We start from the raw sequence: 20,911 nt of genomic DNA, 5'->3' as shown, positions 1-20,911 counted from the left end.
CTGACATCAGCTCCGGCCCTGGGGCTCCCTGATTACCATCAGCCGTTTCACCTGCATGTCCATGAGAAGGGGGGCTTCGCAACGGGCATCTTGGTGCAGAAGCATGGCTCTAATTTCCGGCCTGTTGCATACTACTCGTCTCGACTCTCCCCTGTGGTACTCGGTATGCCGTCATGTCTGCGAGCAGTGGCCGCAGTTGCAATTGTTATCAAACAATCCTCTCCCATTGTACTGGCCAGTGACTGTGTAGTACATGCTCCACATGCAGTTTTACATATTCTGAACACCTCTGCTACTCAGCATATGACAGCAGCAAGGCGCTCTGGTTATGAAGCGATAATTCTTTCAAGCCCACACATCACACTTAAACGCTCTCCCCCTCTAAACCCAGCTACGCTGGTGCCAATTCCAGATTTTGAAATCACACATGACTGTGTCACAACGATTGACATATCTTCTTCCCCCAGAACTGATATGTTGCAAACTCCTATCCCTAATTCAGATATGATTCTATACACAGACGGGTCTGCGAGCAGGCCGTCTGACACAGTACACTTAGCAGGCTATGCTGTTGTAAATGACTGGGAAGTTTTAGAAAGCCGGGCCTTGCCAAATGGCACGTCAGCTCAGGCTGCAGAGTTGTATGCTCTGCTGAGGGCGTGTATTTTGGCTAAAGACAGTGTTGCAACCATTTTCACAGACTCCAGGTATGCATTTGGTGTGTGCCATGATTTTGGTGTCTTGTGGAAAATGCGCGGTTTCTTAACATCGGCCGGTAAGCCTATTCATGCGTTAGTAGCTCAGCTATTAAACGCTATCATGCTCCCTACACAGCTAGCAGTGGTTAAGTGCGCTGCTCACACAAATTCTGATGATCCTATCTCGCGTGGAAATGCGTTAGCCGACACCGCGGCTAAACAAGCAGCAGTTTCCTCCTCTTCTATGGTGCTCCAATGCCCCTTGACACAACCCGCAGAGCCCATTTCTTTGCCTTCCTTTAATGATGTCGCGGACATGCAAGCCCGCGCTGATGTTAGGGAGAAAGATTTATGGCTAAGACGAGGTTGTACACTTGACGCTGAGTCCAGCTTGTGGCTCCACCCAGACGGACGGATGGTCTGTCCACGTTCGTTCCTCCATGTTTTGGCACATGTTGCACATGGCAAATCACATGTAGGAAAAGGAGGGATGAATGGGATTATAAAGTCCCAATGGTTTGCTCCAGGCATCACACTAGCTACACAGACCCTTGTAGACAGATGTATGATATGCCAGCAGACAAGACGAAGAAGTGGTCAAATTCAGCATGAACACTTACCGCCCCCCTCGGGGCCCTTTGTAAATATGCAAATTGACTTTTCACATATGCCACCATGCCAAGGATTCAAATATATTTTGGTAATAGTGTGCCAGTTCTCCAAATGGGTAGAGGCCTACCCTACCAGAAAAGAAGACGCTAGAACAGTTGTAAAGTGTCTTCTCAAAGATGTTATTCCTAGATTTGGTGTGCCCACAGGAATTAACAGTGACAGAGGTCCAGCATTCATTTCGAAGATAACCCAGAGTCTAGCTACAGTGTTAGGGTTCAAATGGCAATTGCATGTTCCCTATCACCCACAGAGCTCAGGCCAGGTTGAGAGAATGAACTTGACTATAAAGGAGAAACTCACTAAAACAATGTTGACCACAGGACTAAAATGGGTAGACGCGCTGCCGCTAGTTCTGTGCTCCATCAGAAGCTCACCAAATGCAACGACAGGGCTTAGCCCACACGAGGTATTGATGGGAAGGGTAATGTTCGCAGGATCTAGCCCCCCAGTAACACCCCACAAACTCACTCTTTTGTGGACAGAGGATTACATGACTAACTATGTCAAATATCTAACTGACATGTTGAGAAAGTTTCACAGGCAGGTGGCTGACAGGCTTCCCCAGCCGGGAGAGGAGCTCACCCACCCATTTCAGATTGGTGATAATGTACTAATCAAATCTCTTGAAAAAAGATGCTCTGTCTCCCAGGTGGAAAGGTCCTTTCCAGGTGTTAATAGTGACCAGAACAGCACTGAGAGTACAAGGGAGACCGGAGTGGATACACGCTACAAGATGTCGTCTCTCCCCTCTACCGGATGCTGGCGTGTGAAGGCAGTCATCATCATCGTCATGCTGGGTCTTCTGTACCTGGCCAAGGTCACCCTGCTAGATGGAGCTGTGGGAATCCCAACGACAGGTGGCGAGGGATCTCGCCCGTCTGAGGAAGAAAATAAGGTGCTCTTATCTACGAGCGCAGACGACTTGACCACTCAGGGCCCAGACCCTGAGGGCAAAACGACACCAACGGGCAAATCAGTGCCTAGCGACAAGGACAGGTTGTATCCAATCACCACACAGACACTCAGTATGGTGCGAGAGACACAACGAGAAAGAAAAGGAGGAAGAATCAGGAGGATTGTCTCCCTCCCTGATCACAAATCAAAGACTATTTATTTTAACTGTCCAGCTTCAATATGTGATTCATCTAACTGTATTATTGTATTTTATGTGTCCTCAGTTTGGTCAACATGGGACTTATATCCAATGGACCAGTACCGTGCGGACGGAGTGGCGTCGGGAGGGGTGAGAATGGCACTCGACACCATTGAAAACATGCCCCCAGAACTGTGGTGTAGCACTAGAGAGCAGTATAAGGCAATGATAAGGGATGAAGTAACATGTAGAGATAGGAAACCAGCTTACCAGGTTTCCGATCCAGGTGCTGCTGTGTGCGACCTGTCTGAACCAGAGGAAAAAACAAATGTTCCATCCACTCCACATAAACACTCAGGAGGTGAGGTAGATTCTTCAAAAAAGGCCTTAATCACTCCTTTTAAACAAACTAAAACTAATTCTGCAGTAAACTTAATGTTAGACTACGCCCATGAACGTAATATTAGTAACTGTTGGCAATGCCAAAATATGCCAGAATCCATGCATTCCCCTATGTTTAGCCCAATTCCGTTTGCAAGAGCAGACTACAAATGAATCAGCTGGAACGACATTTACTCTAGGATTAGCGATGAGGCTGAGGACTGCTATACTCCGTCATACCCAACAGACTCTGATAAACCGTTACAGTACAAGGGTCTAGTCTCTCTCATTGTTGAGACAGTAAATACAAATTATCTGCCTGACGGTTTCAAACGATTGATGTTTTTAAAACTAATATATGTGAAGAAATACATTAACCTAGCTTTTGAATACAGATTCCAGTTAGCTCTGGTACAAACTAATTGTTCGGTTAATTCCACAAGTCCAACATGCACAAAACAACCACACCTGGCATCTTTGCTGGTTGAAGCTTTGGTAACAGTTGTGCCCTGGTTTGGCTCCAGAACAGTGAACTCCGTTGAGGTTAAAATACATGATTGCACGAAACCAATACCCTTAGGCAATCCCCCTACACGGGACTGTTCAGTATATGTTCCCCCAATTGCAGTACACGAATGGAAGAATGTGTCCATCTGTTTCCAGAATGAAGCAGGATCTCACACCTCTCCGGATGTGGGACACAGCGACTGTAATACCATAGTGAGGGTAACATTAGCCAGAATTCCCCTCCCACAGAGAGTTTACTTAGTTTGTGGCGACCGGGCTTATGGCTGCGTACCATATGACGTTTTTTATGGCACCTGTTATCTAGCCTACCTAATTCCTTTAATCCGTAAAGTAGAGGCAAATGAGATTGCAGCGATACTTCCCTCTCTACACAGGAACAGCAGGTCCATTACAAAAGGACAACAGGTAGCGAGCCTACTTTTGCCCTGGTACGGCATTTATGTTAGTCAGCAGGAGATCATGGCATTATCCAAAGTAGTGGAGCATCATCTAAATGTATCAAGTATCGCGATGCTAGCGGAACATAAAGAACTGCAGGAAGTTAGGACGGTAGCACTACAGAATCGCATGGCGCTGGACCTCCTCTTAGCTGCCCAGGGGGGCGCATGTAAAGTAATTGGTGCAGAGTGCTGTTCCTTTGTCTCTGACGCCACACCTGAAGTTACGGAGATGGTCCAGGACACAGCTAAGGGGATAAAAGAATTGCATGAAACTCATGGGTTTACACTTGGGGATTTAAGCGGAACTCTTGGATCCTGGGGAGCGGGGTTGGTTAAATTTGTTGTTACTGTTGCAGTGTTTATCTTGGTTGTGCTAATCCTAGTGACCTGTTTGATCACTGTAATTAAATTAGCCATACACAGGGTTGCCAAGACTGCCCTCCAGGCCCCACAGAGGCTAGTGGGGTACTCTACTGTAGATGACACAATGTTGATGTACGACGCCGAGCTTCCAGACCCATGGGTCTCCGTGGTAGTTCCGGTACCTTGGGTACCTCCTTTCAGCGATTGATAAATTGATTAAAGTTGACACTCAGAATAAAGAATAAATGTTTTGACTTTTCCTTTCTCAGGTTGTTAAGAATACATGTTTTGACTTTTCCTTTCTCAGGTTGTTTTCAATAAAATGTCTGACTTCTCCTTTTCAGATTTTTGAACAAATGTATTTGAATAAAATGTATGTAGTAAAGTGCCTTACTCTTGAATAAGTGTATTGAAGTAAACGTAAAGTAATGCTAAAAATGGAGGACACTGTAGCTTTACAGATTACAGATTGATCGATTCATCACTGTGAATTTATACCTTAACTGTGAATTTTTAACTGAATCCCTATTGATTCTGATTTTATACCTCAATTGGATTTCTTATAATCCTACATTCTAATTGTGTTTTAATTATGAATTGCCTTGAAGTAAATCTTTAAAGATGTAAGCTGAATTTGAATTTGTGTTTGATGAATGAGATTAACTGAGGGATAAATGATAAAAGATCTTGTTTTTTGAAACATATATTTTACTATTATATTTTTGTATTACATGTGTGTTATTATTGTGCTTTTTGACAAAAGAAATCAAACACTGAAGAAAGATGATTTTTCTATTATGGTTGTCTGTATCAACCATTGTGATTGGCTGTTCCAATCTTATTCTGTTTTTGATGTAATTAATGTAATGAGGAATCCACCCAACTCTGAGGACGTTTTATTTGATTCAAGTAGTGACTGAAAATATTCTTAGACTAATGTTAATTGGTTATCAATGAATTGATAAAAGCGTGGATCTGTGAGGGAAATATTTTGTTTAAGTGTTTGTACCAAAAAGCATTTTGTGTTTCACATAGGTCTGCCATAACTTAGAGCAGGGGTTTAAAGGTTTAAAGGTTAAAGGGTTAAAGGTTCCGCTTTCCTGTTGGGGGACTGTGACTAACTGCCAGAGGACTTTAACAGACTGTCTTTGTCTCTGAATCCATGTGTTTTTGTGATTATCGATCAGAAGACGCGCGAAATAGAGGCCCCTCCCGGATTCTCCGGTAGATCGTCTGTGTTTTCTGTGTAATGCTTCAGTGAGTTGGAGGGTTTTCTCATAGCATCTTGTGTAAACGCTTTGAGCTCACTCACGGCCGTGGCTCTCAATAAACCCAGTGTTTGATATAAAGCGGACTCCAGCCTCCATTTCTTCCATCAACATTGCTGAAAAGAAAATCTCTCTCACATATATGACAGGGGTGCTTATGCCCGCTTCGGTTTTCAATGTCCGCCATCACATTAAAACAGAGGATTGGTGGCATTTTCAGTTCATTGCTTGCTTTCACATGCCTTTCCCCCTCCTTGTCTCTTTCATGACTTTAGTTAATGCATTAGAACCATTGTTATCGTAACTTGCCGTGTTTCTAGAAGTCGAACTCACTGTTCACATTACGGTGTATATTTCCGGAACGGCCTTTTACAATAAAAGCCAAAGGCCGCTGTTCGCCAGAGATGCCTTCACAATAAAACGGTAATTAGCTTAACAATATATTTAACTTATATTACGTCCTTAAATATTGATTTTAAGTCATTACAGTTTTCAAATACGGCGCGGATTGAATACAGTTATTTGTGTATTCTGTAACCTCACCATGCTTGTAATACAACTTAGATAAACAATTTGAAAATGAATAGAATTAACCAAGTAGATAGAATAAGCAAGTGGTAAAGGGGGTTTCCTGTTTGGCTCATTTGGTTTAGAACTGAAGTAAGGAAGAATAGTGTTTTATGAGAACTGTCATTCCTCATGGTTTCTAAAGATAAATCATCAGTTTGTATGGACTTTGATGTAGAGATAGGATCATGGTGGAGAAGGAAGACCTTTTTTGGTTTCAAATTAAAGAAGATTTTAAAGATGAAGTAAGCAGGACTTCAACTAGACAAAAGAGATTTTACAATGTGGTTTTACTACTTTTAATGGAGTAAAGAATCTGGGTAGACTACTGCCATTGATTTGTTTTAACATTCACATGTTTCGGCATTCCTGACCATATAGACACTCAGCCGTTTTATTTTGTAACCCGTTGGGAGAGAGATTTAAATTGAGTTTTTCTCAGTAGCTGAATGTGATTACAGCAGCATTGGATAGTTCTGCACCACCTTTTGGGTTCTCTGAATCAGTGTGTTGGTGAAGAGTTGCTCACTGCGAACAGAAGAAGTGTGCAAAGAATGCATCTCTGAGGAGATATTGACATTATGCTTGTGCCTCGTTGTCAAGGCAACAGTGGTGTGAAGAGGTACTGCGGTTTTGGGGGATTTCTGCCGTACAGAGGACAACGTGTGTCTGCCAAGTGATTCCTTCCCTCATCTCAAAGCCAGGGAGAGTTTCCTTGGAGCCCACTGACCAGGGCCGGTCCTAGCTTTTGTGGGGACCCTGCCACTGACTACAGCTGCATCACTGACTGTGCTCATTATGACAAGATCTTGAGACATGCTTGTCTCAGATTGTTCTGGAGGAATGATGCAATGATTTTACAGCATAATTGTGCAAGAGTTTCCCAGTTGGTGGTGTAGAAACCTTAATGCTTAGTGTTTAGATGGGAGGCTGCTTGTTTATATGATGGTCTGGAATGCTGAAAAGATTAAAGTTTAATATTCTTGGTTAGCAAACAAGACATCTGATTATTATGTCACACATAATAATCTTGTTATAGAAACTAGCTATGGGTAAAACGTGTGGTTGTTATACCATTGTTATCATGAACAAAAGATAAATAAGGAAATAGTATCTGCTTAAAGATGAATGGATTTCATATCCTAGAGGGGATTAGTTATTGTGAATACTTCACAAGGTATCTACTAATGTATTGTAAAGAACTTGAATTGACTTGATAAATAAGTGAAGATAAGAAGATGTATTGACCATAAATTAGTCAATTGGTAAATAAAAAATAGCGGAAAAGAGGAGAACTATTAAAGTGAAGTGAAAAATCATTCTAAAACACACTGATAGAAAAGGGGGGGGGGGCGTGAAGGAAGTATGCACTCGACTTTTTATTCGTGTGTGAATTTGGTAGTGTTTTAATTTGTTACAGTATTGATCAGTTCAAAGGGAGAGTTTTAGTAACAGCTCTATAAGATCCGACAAATATTTATTTATATAGGTCATGTTGAAGGGAAAGCTGGTTCTAAACAAAATATAGTATTTCAATTTGAGGTACTGGTTCCACCATTGTGGCATAGTTATTACCATAGGAGGGCTCCGGATGGACATACGAAATGACTTCTGTTTTTAAATCCTTGATGAAATAGGGAGTAATTGTTGCATGTTCGGACACCCAGGGTTCCACGCACTGTTAAAGAGGGTAACATTGTTCTTTAAGTGCAACAGAATTGAAGATAAATTAATATAATGAGTTATGGAATACATAGCAGTGCTTTACAGATCCTAGTAATGTTTTGACACAAGATAATAGTGATGTACACAAGTTTCTGAAATAGATCTATTAGTCATTGTAATACTAATTAGGTGTAAATGAATTGCAGTAATAGTAGTAGTACTCTAAGGAGGTGACACTTTTCAGGGAATGTGGGAAACGGCAATGAGGGGTTGGAGATATCTTGAACATTATAGTTGTAATTGTGAATTAATAAATGATGGCGCTCCATATATACAGATTTTTATAGACGGAGGATGCTGGCCTGTGCGGGAACATCTCTGCAGGGCACGACACATGGCCAAAAAGACTGAGACCAACTGACCTTTGACCCTGACCGACAGGGTAACTTGGGAAGGCACTGTCAATGACTGACTCTGAGGTGAACCTGACCAAACCTGACTTTACAACCTGACAGTGTGAGTGTGTGTGAGTGAGTGTATGTCTGCATCTGATCAGTGCAACTGCATGATTTAAAACAATGACTAATCAAGCATGTTTTTGGACTAACACATTATTTTTGTGTTATAATAATGTGTGAAATGGGAGGTTTCCTAAACATTCCACAAAAGGGGAAACCGCCCACATGTGACCCGTTTACTTTCTGCTTGATGATATTTCACTCCCACAGGAGGTGGCGGTTTGCAGAATGTGAAACTCAAACTAAAACATGAAGATTATTTTTCTTTTAGGACTGAAAGATGGAGAGAAACACTTCATTTCACTGAAGTGTTTACTGTGGAAATGATGGATGTACATTTGGGAAAAATGTTGGGTATTGTCTTATAATCCATTATGACCTGAAGGTTTTCTTCCCATACAGGATTTTGTTTACACATGAGTTAATGTGTAAAAAAGGGGGAGTGTAAACTTCACAATGTACATTTTTCATTTAGGGACTGAAAGTAACCGGCTGCCCAAACTCAATTGTTCAATCCGACCATTGATTGACAGTTTTAGAATTGACCTGCTCCATATCTGGGGATAAGATGCTGTTTGATGAATGTTGACATGTCTCTAATATTGATTGAGTTATAGCAGGTAACACAGATAAAGAATCAGTGGCCAAGGGGCTACCAGAGAGATGTAAGTCCAGAATGGAATACTGAAGAAGTTGACCTGTGAGTAATGTTTCAACTAATGTTTCAACAGGTATTAAAGTAACTGAGGTTTGAAATGTAGAAAGAACATATTCACAGTTAAAGCTAAAACATAGTAATGTAATGAGACACAATGTAATTTAAACAACATCATGTAACTAGTCTGGTAAAGAAGTAAAAGCCATAGACTTTATTGTTGAGGTCATTATGGGGATATACATTTCACCTACATTTATAATAGAAAGACATTTGAGGACAGTTTGTTGGAATTCTGTATTCATTTTTTCAGCGGGATAATATCTAAGCACTGATGGGTAGAAGCAGTATCACCAGGAAGCCATTCACTTTGTTAGTATTGTGATTTTGGTTGTTTTTGAATCCATAACATTAGTGTGTTTCTTTACCAGAAACATTAGCAGTTCAAATCATATTTAGATTTTTAATGGGATCTCAAGGATTTCATTTAAAAATAAACACAGATGCTTGTCAGAAATTCAGAGCTATTGAAATATGTTATTTAGTTTACCTAAAGATGTTGGGGTTCTTATTTAGTTGGCACAGTCCAAGTATTAAGATTCTGAAGCTGCACAATTAATTTAGAAAACCTGTTCACAGACGTCTGTTGTTTTAAGACACCCCACCAACAGGCTCCAAGTTGCCTACGCAGTGGTGGGTCAAACGGCTGAGGGCCCCAGAGCCCGGAGCGTAGGCTTGAGGGATTTTGTATCAGATTTCTCCACACAGGTTGTTGACGCTAAAAGGGGGACCCGAGACGCAGGAGGCTGAAGGTCATCGGGACAAGGTGGATCAACCCCAGGTGCTCCGGCCCCGACCGAGTGACCCAGCGGATCTCTCAGGCCGTCCGCATAGGAGGAAAGGGGGACAGCTCGTACCACGGGAGCCAGTGTGCGGCGGGGAAACCACCTGCTAGGACCAGGGGACGACATCAAGACGGATCTGGGTCTCGTCATGGAGGTCGACACGGATGCTGTCATCAGCGGACTGGAGGAGAAGGACCTTGAGGACATCCATGCAGCAGACGACTTGGAAGCGGCTGGCAGTGGGCTGGGGGACTTGTCGAGGCAGCAGAGGAGTCTACAGCTCTCTGATCAGTTCCACCCGTGAAGGGAAAGCCGCATCTCCCCCTCCCTATCAGCTGTCGTGTGGGCTATTCCTTTGGGGGGGGGGGGCGGGCAGGCGGGCTGATGATTCACCACCAGGAGACTGCTTCTTAGCACTCAGCTGCCCCCTCATGGTTCCTTCACTGCCATGGGAAGTGATGTTCTGTTCCTTCACGATTTCAAATACTTTTGATCTTAGTTTCTGATGGATTTATACGATATTGGAGAGGAATGACAATAGTTATGTTTCAAGTGCCTTGTGTAAGTTGCACTCTTTTAGAAGAGTGCAAAAGGGGGATTGCAGCATCTGATATTTAAGAAGTGTGTTACATTTGAAATGGCAGAAAGTCTTGTTGCAATTTCCAGATATTAAAAGAGGTCCTTTGAGTTTCTCTGGTAATTATCAATAGTAGCAGTTAAGTGAATACTGTTCAAACAATACTTGTGTTTGTGTTTTATATTGATTTCTCTGTTTTATCCTTTCATAAATGTGAGGACTAAAATGGTTATGAACAAAGGGCTAGTTGCAGTAAACAGGGTTTTATTGCTCTGTGGGGGAGGTGTTATGCAGGACATGGTGCTAGGTGGGGGAATATCTCTAGCATTTCATGTTTCAGGGAAGTCTACATATCTTGAATAGTATATGTGTGGGTTTAATTACTTTGTATTTTGTGTAACCAGAAGTTGGAGATATGAGAGGTGAAATATTTGTGTTATCTTTGGAAGCAAAGAAATATCCTTTAAGACACATCTGAGGTCTCTGGAATGTCGGGGGGGGGGGGGGTGTGTGTGTGTGGAGGTTGAGTAAACTCCACCCCTTCCTGTATCTATTGGTATGAAAGCCTATTCAGCTTTTTGTTCTGCCTCTCTCTTCTGGCGCCGCCGGACCGGAAGGTCGTGGCGGCCCGTGAACAAGGGCCAGGAGTAGGCCTACTCCTGACATTACGCATATGATATGATATGGTTTTGTATTGTAATGTATTGATTGTATTGCATTGTTATATCACCATTAAAATAGATTATTGTTTTAACGGATACTTGTATGTTCTGGACTCCTTCCTGTATGATAACCAGCTTGTTAGGGAGGTGCAGAGATTTGGAATGCAGACCAGTTGTCCTTACAAATCTCTAACAGCGGGGAGACCCCATTGGATTTCAAGTCCAACGCCTTAACCACTCGGCCATCACAGCTGTTTATAATTCTTCATAACATTTTCGGGTAACCGTATGAGCCCCTTTTGGGTAACAAGAAACACTTTGCGAGCTTTAACTAAGTCGATGACTCACTTGGCAGGATTCAGCCAGCTCCAGAAGTTTAAAGAGACTTCAAACGCTGTGAGCAGCGTTTGAACCTGCGCAGGGAGACCCCATTGGATTTCGAGTCCAACACCTTAACCACTCGGCCATCACAGCTATTTAGCTTGCTGCTTCAAGGAATTGTCACATAACCGTATGAGCCCCTTTTGGGAAACAAGAACAAGTTGGGTAGCTTTAACTAAGTTGATGACTCACTTGGCAGCAATCAGCCAGCTCCAGAAGTTTAAAGACACTTCAAACGCTGTGAGAAGGGTTTGAACCTTCGCGGGGAAACCCCATTGGATTTCGAGTCCAACGCCTTAACCACTCGGCCATCACAGCTTTTTTTTCCACAGTCTTCATGGAATTTTCGGGTAACCGTATAAGCCCCTTGTGGGAAACAATAACAAGGTTGGTCGCATTAACTAAGTTGATGCCTCACTTGGCAGCAATCAGCCAGCTCCAGAAGTTTAAAGACACTTCAAACGCTGTGAGCAGGGTTTGAACCTGCGCGGGGAGACCCCATTGGATTTCGAGTCCAACGCCTTATCAGTGTGAGAAAAAGTTTTTACAGAGTACTTGTCCATGGACAAGTGAGTTTGGCAATTTACTTGTCCGAATACATTTTTCACTTGTCCAGAATGGACAAAAATTGGGGCCACTGGAATCTTCTTCTTCGTCATCGTATTTTACATTTTCCCACGGTTTTTACGACACCGCTAACGTAAGTGAGCGGTAAGATTTGACTGCATCACACATAGGGTTGGGTATCGTTTGGATTTTAACGATTCCGGTTCTGCTTTTCGATTCCGTTTATTTTTGGTTATCGATTCCGGTTCTTTGAGAGGGTAAAAATAAGTCCCATGACAAACTGGGAGAAAAATATATTTATGAAAACATTAAGTCAAATCTGTATTCCTATTTACAAATCACTTCATACCGTTGAATTTCTTACGGTTATTGAATACAATTATAGAAAAATAATCTCTGCATTGCACAGACAGGGAGGCTGCTTTACTTCATAAAGGAAATGGCGGTCAATATTAACAACATAGGAGTTAAAACGCTTAATAACCTTCATTATGTGTTAGAGAAAGAACATAAGAAAGTTTGACAAAGATGAGGCTGTTAAACGGGCAGCGGATCTGCTGTGTGTAGAAAGAGAGAGAGAGACGCTGAGCTGCACCGTGCAGCGGTCAGCTGATACGGAGCATAGAGAGAGCTGCAGTCCGCGGGGCTCGGGGGCTCGGCCTCGCCTCCTGTCCTCACAACTCTTATTAATCCCGGTACCGGACAATTGTTATTTGTTCCTACTCGGAACAGAGTTTTGCTTCCCAACCCTGCCACTGTGCTGCACTTCCCACCCCGCTCCGCCCCGCCCCCGTCTAACTGTACAGAAAGCGGCGAGATGCATTTCCTTAGGAATCGACAAGCAGAACCGAAACTAACACTTCTAAACGAACAATGGCGGACACGTACAATTTGCGAATGAGTTCTGCCTTTTGTAAACTAAATGTATCAATAATTTGTCAATAAATCAGGCCGAAAAAACGTCACTTGTCCGCCGGACAAGTCAATTGAAAGATCTACTTGTCCGATATTGTAAATAACACGTCCCGGACGGTGGGACGTGTACTTTTTCGCACACTGCTTATCCACTCGGCCATCACAGCTATTTAGCTTGCTGCTTCAAGGAATTGTAACATAACCGTATGAGCCCCTTTTGGGAAACAAGAACCACTTTGGGAGCTTTAACTAAGTTGATGCCTCAATTGGCAGGATTCAGCCAGCTCCAGAAGTTTAAAGAGACTTCAAACGCTGTGAGCAGGGTTTGAACCTGAGCGGGGAGACCCCATTGGATTTCAAGTCCAACGCCTTAACCACTCGGCCATCACAGCTGTTTTTAATTCTTCATGGCATTTTAGGGTAACCGTATGAGCCCCTTTTGGGTAACAAGAAACACTTTGGGAGCTTTAATTAAGTTGATGCCTCACTTGGCAGCAATCAGCCAGCGCCAGAAGTTTAAAGAGACTTCAAACGCTGTGAGCTGGGTTTGAACCTGCGCGGGGAGACCCCATTGGATTTCAAGTCCAACGCCTTAACCACTCGGCCATCACAGCTTTCTTTAATTCTTCCTGGAATTTTCGGGTAACCGTATGAGCCCCTTTTGGGAAACAAGAACCACTTTGGGAGCTTTAACTAAGTCGATGACTCACTTGGTAGGATTCAGCCAGCTCCAGAAGTTTAAAGAGACTTCAAACGCTGTGAGCAGGGTTTGAACCTGCGCGGGGAGACCCCATTGGATTTCAAGTCCAACGCCTTAACCACTCGGCCATCACAGCTTTTTTTCCCACAGTCTTCGTGGAATTTTCAGGTAACCGTATGAGCCCCTTGTGGGAAACAATAACAAGGTTGGTAGCATTAACTAAGTTGATGCCTCAATTGGCAGGATTCAGCCAGCTCCAGAAGTTTAAAGAGACTTCAAACGCTGTGAGCTGGGTTTGAACCTGCGCGGGGAGACCCCATTGGATTTCAAGTCCAACGCCTTAACCACTCGGCCATCACAGCTTTCTTTAATTCTTCCTGGAATTTTCGGGTAACCGTATGAGCCCCTTTTGGGAAACAAGAACCACTTTGGGAGCTTTAACTAAGTCGATGACTCACTTGGTAGGATTCAGCCAGCTCCAGAAGTTTAAAGAGACTTCAAACGCTGTGAGCAGGGTTTGAACCTGCGCGGGGAGACCCCATTGGATTTCGAGTCCAACGCCTTAACCACTCGGCCATCACAGCTTTTTTTCCCACAGTCTTCGTGGAATTTTCAGGTAACCGTATGAGCCCCTTGTGGGAAACAATAACAAGGTTGGTAGCATTAACTAAGTTGATGCCTCAATTGGCAGGATTCAGCCAGCTCCAGAAGTTTAAAGAGACTTCAAACGCTGTGAGCTGGGTTTGAACCTGCGCGGGGAGACCCCATTGGATTTCAAGTCCAACGCCTTAACCACTCGGCCATCACAGCTGTTTTTAATTCTTCATTTAATTTTCAGGTAACCGAATTAGCCCCTTTTGGGTAACAAGAAACACGTTGGGAGCTTTAACTAAGTCAATGACTCACTTGGTAGGATTCAGCCAGCTTCAGAAGTTTAAAGAGACTTCAAACGCTGTGAGCAGTGTTTGAACCTGCGCGGGGAGACCCCATTGGATTTCAAGTCCAACGCCTTAACCACTCGGCCATCACAGCTGTTTTTAATTCTTCATGGAATTTTCGGGTAACCGTATGAGCCCCTTGTGGGAAACAATAACAAGGTTGGTAGCATTAACTAAGTTGATGCCTCAATTGGCAGGATTCAGCCAGCTCCAGAAGTTTAAAGAGACTTCAAACGCTATGAGCAGGGTTTGAAATTAAACATAGCGTATTACCCAAATGTAAATATGCACAGCAACAATGGTCATATGTTTATTACCTTTATGCATTTTTACAGTTTGCACCGCAACAATGTTCTCCTAATTCACATGGAGATTACTTTGACTCACGAGTTCTGCTGTTATCTTATATTAAATTGCTATATGTAAAATCATATCATGGTTGTCAGGCTGTTCTGTTCTTGTGTGTTGTCGCTATGCACGTGTTTCGATACGCCTATTAGTGCGTGCGTCCTGTGCACACGTTTTTCTTTTTCTTCCAGTCACCATGTGATAGTGGGGGGTCGCCAGTCTCGGGCACTGTTATTTTGGGGGTCGCGTGCTGAAAAGTTTGGGAACACTTGTTCTAGAAGGCCCGCTAGTTAACTGGCTCGAGACAGAGGATAGATGAATGCGACGAAGCAATTCATGCCGTTTTATTGTTTTTAACGTTGAAATGACAAGTGCAACAGGTGAAGATGAAGTTGTTGTGGAATTGTTGCGAGTTCCCTTTTCAAGACGACAATTCAGTGAAAAGACAGACATTATAATGCCGCAGAGGGGGGGGGGGGGAAACATCTCCCGTTTTTAGAGATGTGGGTAAGGAGGAAAAATCTCCGGACACACACGTATAAAAGACATAAAAAAGTGCATTTTGCATAATAGGTGACCTTTAATAAGTTTAATGCCTCAATGCCTTCAAGTCCAACACCCTAACCATTCGGCTTCAAAACATATGGTAAATATACATCAAATGTTTCATCAACTGCAAAAATAAAGGTAGCAGATTAGGTCAAATGTATCTCTAAATAAATGTACTCACAGATTATGCTGTCTCAAATCCGAAAACAAGTGGATGGAGATAGATTGAGGCAGGAGCCCACACCCCATGTGACTCGCATACAAAATGGTAGAACAGAAATTTAACAGAAACTTTTTAACTGGGAAAACAGACGTGCCTGTATTGCCGAGGTCAAGCTTGTGACATTAAGGCGTGCTGCTGCAACGGCAGGTGCGGGGTCGCCAGCAGCTGCATCTGCTGCATCTGCTGCAGTTCTTTCATCGCTATTTCGTTTGAATAAATCCTTAGAGCTTTTAAGCCAATTTCTGATGTCCATTTTGTAATTCAAACAGAAATGCGAGTCTACAGAATGCACAATAAACAATAAACAAATCCAGAATAGGCGGCAGAGTGCGACGCTGTGATTGGTCTAAATGTGGACAAAGACACATGCATTTATTTGAGGTAGCCTGCGATTTATTTATTTTGTATACTATCTGACATCACATACATCGCAGCATAAAAGTTCACAGTTTATTTATAATTAAAAAAATGTAATATATATATTTTTAAATTTTTATAAATAATAAAAAACGTGTTTATTGGGGGAGGGCAGGAATGTCAAATGGGAGGGCTGGGCATGAAATCACTTAAACACAAAGTTCATCCTCCTGTCCTTTTGGATGAAGCACTTCATGGCGGGGTCATGCAGCTGATCCTTTGCCACTCCAGTCTATCTTTGTAACTCAATCTTGAAAATGACTCGGTTAATAATTTCGCAACGATGTAATCACTATCATGTGCCAGCCATCATGAACGAATTTATGCTAATTATAAATCTATCGATTAGATTTATGATTCGAAAATAATAAAAGTAGGGTATACATGTGGATATTATCCGGCTGAACAAAACGTGCATTTATCTAACAGGTTCGTTTTCCACAGACCTTATTTTCAAGCAAATCCTATGGAGAAATCCCATTGTTTCTGTCGAGCGAAGCTTACTTCTGGGTTTTAGGACGCGTCACTGCACCTCTTGCATAGACCTCACAGCGGGCGGAACTTGTCATTTAGGCCCAATCCCAAACCACTCCCTCGACCCTACCCCTCCGTGACGGATTGAACTCCGTCTGTAGCCACACTCGCAGCTCAACGAGGCTCCTCCTGTCAGATGGAGGGAGTAAATACAGCAGCAAGCTTTGGGACGGCCTCCCCTCTCTCCGGCAGAAACAGGAAGTGCCGTAACTGTATACAACGGTTTCAAATCAGCATCTCTTAGACACAAAGTTTAAATTAATAACTCAAATAAAACTCCAAACATCTTTAATTGTGTTATCTTAGTTTTTTCAACAGTCTGTAAATATACACAACTTTATAATAAAATGCACACATTTACCTTTTTCTAGACTAAACACAGGTTTGATCCTAAATTAAAAACGCAGCTTATCAGTGGATGTTTGCTGGAACTACTTGTAAACAGCGTGTTTCCTGACGGACACACACAGCGTTGAGACTGGTCAGGTAGAGACCGGACTCAAGTCAGCACCGCTGCAGACTCGCTGTTTGAGGGCTTGATAGCCCACTCCCCCTTCTCACCGCTCCACAATCGTTGCTTTGGAACAGCCCTCAATATGGCGGACCCTCCGCGCGAACGCGCAAACAGAGGGGTAGGGTGTAGGGGTAGGGTGTAGGGCGTGGTTTGGGATTGGGCCTGTGTATATGGCAGTGGGTGTGTGCATGCATGTCAGTCATAGGAAAGACGGAAAACACATACTGCTTTTACTAATTATTCATCTAATGTAATTGTTGCACTTGCGTGTTTATGATTTAACTGCAGATGAAATATCATTATCTTCCCTTCTCAGTGAGAACAGACTACACAGCTTTTTCTAAGTCTAACTCTTATTGTAGTTCAGTGTTTCACGTCTTCTTTCAAATCAACAGACAGATGATCATTATTTGGAAGTAAGTGATGCAATTATTGCTTGAAACATATGGCAATGTGCAATGAAGTCGCAATGAGAGATAATAACAATGACAGCAATAATCTATGGCAGGCTGTTGACTGCTGACAATGTCCTCGTTTTAGCTTTTAATGCCCTCGCCTGCTGCTTGACTCTCACTCTATCAGTTTGAGTGATTGGGTTTCATTTGTTTTCATTTCATGGTGGTTTTTCTTTTAAATTATGATCAGGCAATCAAGGTCTAGTGACACTACCATTCAAAAGTTTAGGGTCTACTGCGACACATGATTGATTGGGGAACAATTGCATGGTGGACAGAAATATGTTTTTGTTTTGAATTGTCTTTCATGCTTTTAAGTTCTTTACAAATATATGTTATTTTGTAAGACATGTTTCCAACCTACTGTACTGCCTGTTGAAATAGCAAAAAGAGACAAAATTCAATAAGAAGAGAAAAAATCAGCAGCCATTGGTTCGAAAGACTGGAAGCTCATCATCCAGATGTGTGCAAAAGTAAAATGGTGTTCCAGGATTGTTTTGGGATTCACATCTGGTTCAGTTAATGTTTGTCAGTAAGTAACTTTGAATTATGTAATTGCTCTTCTTTTTGGGTCAATACTATTTCAAGTGTCAATAATCAATGTTTGGGCTGGATTTCTTGTGTTTTTTTGCCCAGTCTGCCTGATGGCCCCTTTCTCCAGTAACTTCTCACTCCCTCCAGACCACCCACCTTCCTATGAACCCTCTGGACATGTCATTCCCAATCCATCCACCAGACGCCTTAAGACTTTTGCACTTGACTCTCTGATCCACCTGTTCACCTGTTTCCACTTTACTTAATCAGCACTATCAGTACATATACCCACCAACTTTTCCACAGTTGCTGCTTCTTGCCTTTATTTTCCTGTCTCTTTGCTCTGCAAGCGGGGATCTGTTATGGTTACTAGTGATGGCAAAATGAAGCTTTGAATGAAGCATCGAACCACTTGGACAATTGTGTCGGAAATAGGTTCATTTCTCGAAGCTTCAGTTACAGCGACCTCTCCTGGCGAAGTGCAAGGCTGGTTTAACGTATCTTTGCCTTGAAAAATATTTGATGCACACACACACTAAGACTGAATATCATGTTCTATTTGCAATTAAAGATTGATAATTGTGTGTATTGGGTTATTGAGAAGAGAGAGAGTGCTGGACATTTTTTTGGGAGGAGAGGGCCTTTTATCAGTTATTAAAGTTGAAAAGCAATGATTAAAAGTACATCCATTCCGGGCTTTGAACCAGCTGCGCGGAGGATATCGCCGCATTCAGGCCGCCGGCTCTACCCACTGGGCTATCTATTCCTTAAAATATTTCACTATTTTTATATTACTGATAACTGTCTTTTTGTTCAGAACTTCTCCACATTTCGAAGTGTTTCCTGAGCCAGAACGACCTATCTTTCTTCCTGGCTTGCTCTATAATGATATCAAATGCAATACCAACAACAACTCAACCGCAACAATCCAAACTACGACCCACACATTGCGCATTGTTTAGAGCGGTCATAAAGTGTTGAAGCGCTCAAATTTGAAACTGTTTCAACCTGTCACCTGTCAGAATCGAGACGAGGCAGTGCATTGAATCACGTGAATGGACCGCGAACCCATGTGCGAACCAGTCAAGTGATTCATTCAGGAAATGAAGCAGTTGCTGCTTCGGACGTCATATGTCACGTGATTTGAAGCAAGCTTCGAAGCACTGCTTCTATGGAATAGGAAGTCCAGGGTTGAAGCTCCGTTCGAAGCTTCAGTGTCAAACTGCCATCACTAATGGTTACCTATGGATCCTCAGTTACCTCTGTTTGGAATTGCAACTAATGTCACTACATTTAAGTATCTTCACTCTGTCAACGACTCGTGAAAATGTCCCACTCTGCCTTAATTATTGGATCTTGAATTTCCTGGAAAATGGCTTCTCCCTGAAAAACAGTGCCTTTTCTGTAAATGCAACTGAAGTTGTCCAACAGCTAATCAAAGTTGTGGATTTGGTTAACCTCACTCAGTAAGTACCCAAGTCTGAACATGCATTGAAGGAGGATTTGGTGTCAAGTTATTCTTTTTTACTTAACTAACCCTGCTTTGAGGTTAGTTCATAATGCAGATCAGAGATGGCAAAAGTACACACATCCTTTACTCAAGTAGAAGTACAGATTTGTGTTTAAAAATACTCTGGTAAAAGTAGAAGTACTGACTAAACTTCTTTACTCAAGTAAAAGTAAAGAAGTATGGGCTTCAGTAAAAAGTACCCATAACTAGCAGCTGCTTTAAAGAGTACCTGACCTCCCTTTATATTAATAGAACAATAATGTCATTGTTAGCGAATTAATGTTTCCATGCTGAACAACGGCAACATGACAACGTTTCCATTGGTCCCTCTTCTTTAGAGAAGACCAGGAAGTGATGGATACACGGATCGTGTTCCAACCAATAGGCACGCAATGACTCTAACGAATAATGATCACGCACCAACACACATTCAGACTAAAGGAACCAGCTGTTTGGAAAATGAGAGAAGTAGAAAGTACAGGTATTTGAGTTCAACATGTAAGAAGTAGAAAGTACAGGTATTTGAGTTCAACATGTAAGAAGTAGAAAGTACAGGTATTTGTGTTCAACATGTAAGAAGTAGAAAGTACAGGTATTTGGGTTCAACGTGTAAGAAGTAGAAAGTACAGGTATTTGGGTTCAACTAGTAAGAAGTAGAAAGTACAGGTATTTGTGTTCAACATGTGAGAAGTAGAAAGTACAGGTATTTGTGTTCAACATGTGAGAAGTAGAAAGTACAGGTATTTGTGTTCAACATGTAAGAAGTAGAAAGTACAGGTATTTGAGTTCAACATGTGAGAAGTAGAAAGTATAGGTATTTGTGTTAAACATGTAAGAAGTAGAAAGTACAGGTATTTGTGTTAAACATGTCAGAAGTAAAAGTAAAAAGACGGCATTAAAATAAGTAGTGGAGTAAAGTACTTATACCAGAAAAATTTACTTAAGAACAGGAATGAAGTATTTGTACTCCACTACTTCCCACCTCTTATGCAGATGAACAGGAAACAAACAAAAGGTAGAAAACATACATGCCGAACATCTACAGATCAAACCCTTTCAATCTAACTGTCTCGTAGTGTTTTAAGTCCCAGAGGCGATCCAAACTCAAACTCTGGCAGCAGCAGTTCTCTCCACATTGAGCTGCAGAGGAAATGAGACTCCTAACCCTTGAAGACGTAGTATCGCACTTTTCCCCGCTGAGCATCCCTGCAATTAAGTGAAATGGGCACACAAACCATATTGCTAATGTTTCCATGAAGCGGGAGCCCAAGAGAAGTGTGGAGATTGCAGAATCCATCAGTGAAATTGCTCACTGACATGCCCCACTAAGTTTGACTGCACGATGGAGCTCACTTATCCAAAATGCATCCAATATAGAAATATGTCTAAATATG

At 42.3% G+C, this 20,911-nt stretch overlaps 1 protein-coding gene and 9 non-coding genes across 10 annotated transcripts in view; 1 reads left to right on the top strand and 9 right to left on the bottom strand.

Annotated features, from left to right (window-relative positions):
* The window catches only part of LOC117462643 (double-stranded RNA-specific editase B2-like), a 100,856-nt gene that overhangs the window by 28,913 nt on the left and 51,032 nt on the right, over nucleotides 1-20,911 (top strand). The window lies entirely within an intron of this gene.
* Nucleotides 11,325-11,406, bottom strand: trnas-cga (transfer RNA serine (anticodon CGA)). Its single transcript has one exon. It is a non-coding gene; the product is annotated as a tRNA-Ser (tRNA).
* trnas-cga (transfer RNA serine (anticodon CGA)) lies at nucleotides 11,550-11,631 on the bottom strand. The gene has a single exon. It is a non-coding gene; the product is annotated as a tRNA-Ser (tRNA).
* On the bottom strand, nucleotides 13,106-13,187 carry trnas-uga (transfer RNA serine (anticodon UGA)). The gene has a single exon. It is a non-coding gene; the product is annotated as a tRNA-Ser (tRNA).
* trnas-uga (transfer RNA serine (anticodon UGA)) lies at nucleotides 13,328-13,409 on the bottom strand. The gene has a single exon. It is a non-coding gene; the product is annotated as a tRNA-Ser (tRNA).
* Nucleotides 13,550-13,631, bottom strand: trnas-uga (transfer RNA serine (anticodon UGA)). Its single transcript has one exon. It is a non-coding gene; the product is annotated as a tRNA-Ser (tRNA).
* trnas-uga (transfer RNA serine (anticodon UGA)) lies at nucleotides 13,776-13,857 on the bottom strand. The gene has a single exon. It is a non-coding gene; the product is annotated as a tRNA-Ser (tRNA).
* Nucleotides 13,998-14,079, bottom strand: trnas-cga (transfer RNA serine (anticodon CGA)). Its single transcript has one exon. It is a non-coding gene; the product is annotated as a tRNA-Ser (tRNA).
* trnas-uga (transfer RNA serine (anticodon UGA)) lies at nucleotides 14,224-14,305 on the bottom strand. The gene has a single exon. It is a non-coding gene; the product is annotated as a tRNA-Ser (tRNA).
* trnas-uga (transfer RNA serine (anticodon UGA)) lies at nucleotides 14,446-14,527 on the bottom strand. Its single transcript has one exon. It is a non-coding gene; the product is annotated as a tRNA-Ser (tRNA).

This window comes from Pseudochaenichthys georgianus, chromosome 17 (assembly GCF_902827115.2).
Source record: "Pseudochaenichthys georgianus chromosome 17, fPseGeo1.2, whole genome shotgun sequence".
NCBI lineage: Eukaryota > Metazoa > Chordata > Actinopteri > Perciformes > Channichthyidae > Pseudochaenichthys > Pseudochaenichthys georgianus.
The sequence above is the reverse complement of the archived record's forward strand: the minus strand, read 5'-3'. Positions and strand labels throughout refer to the sequence as shown.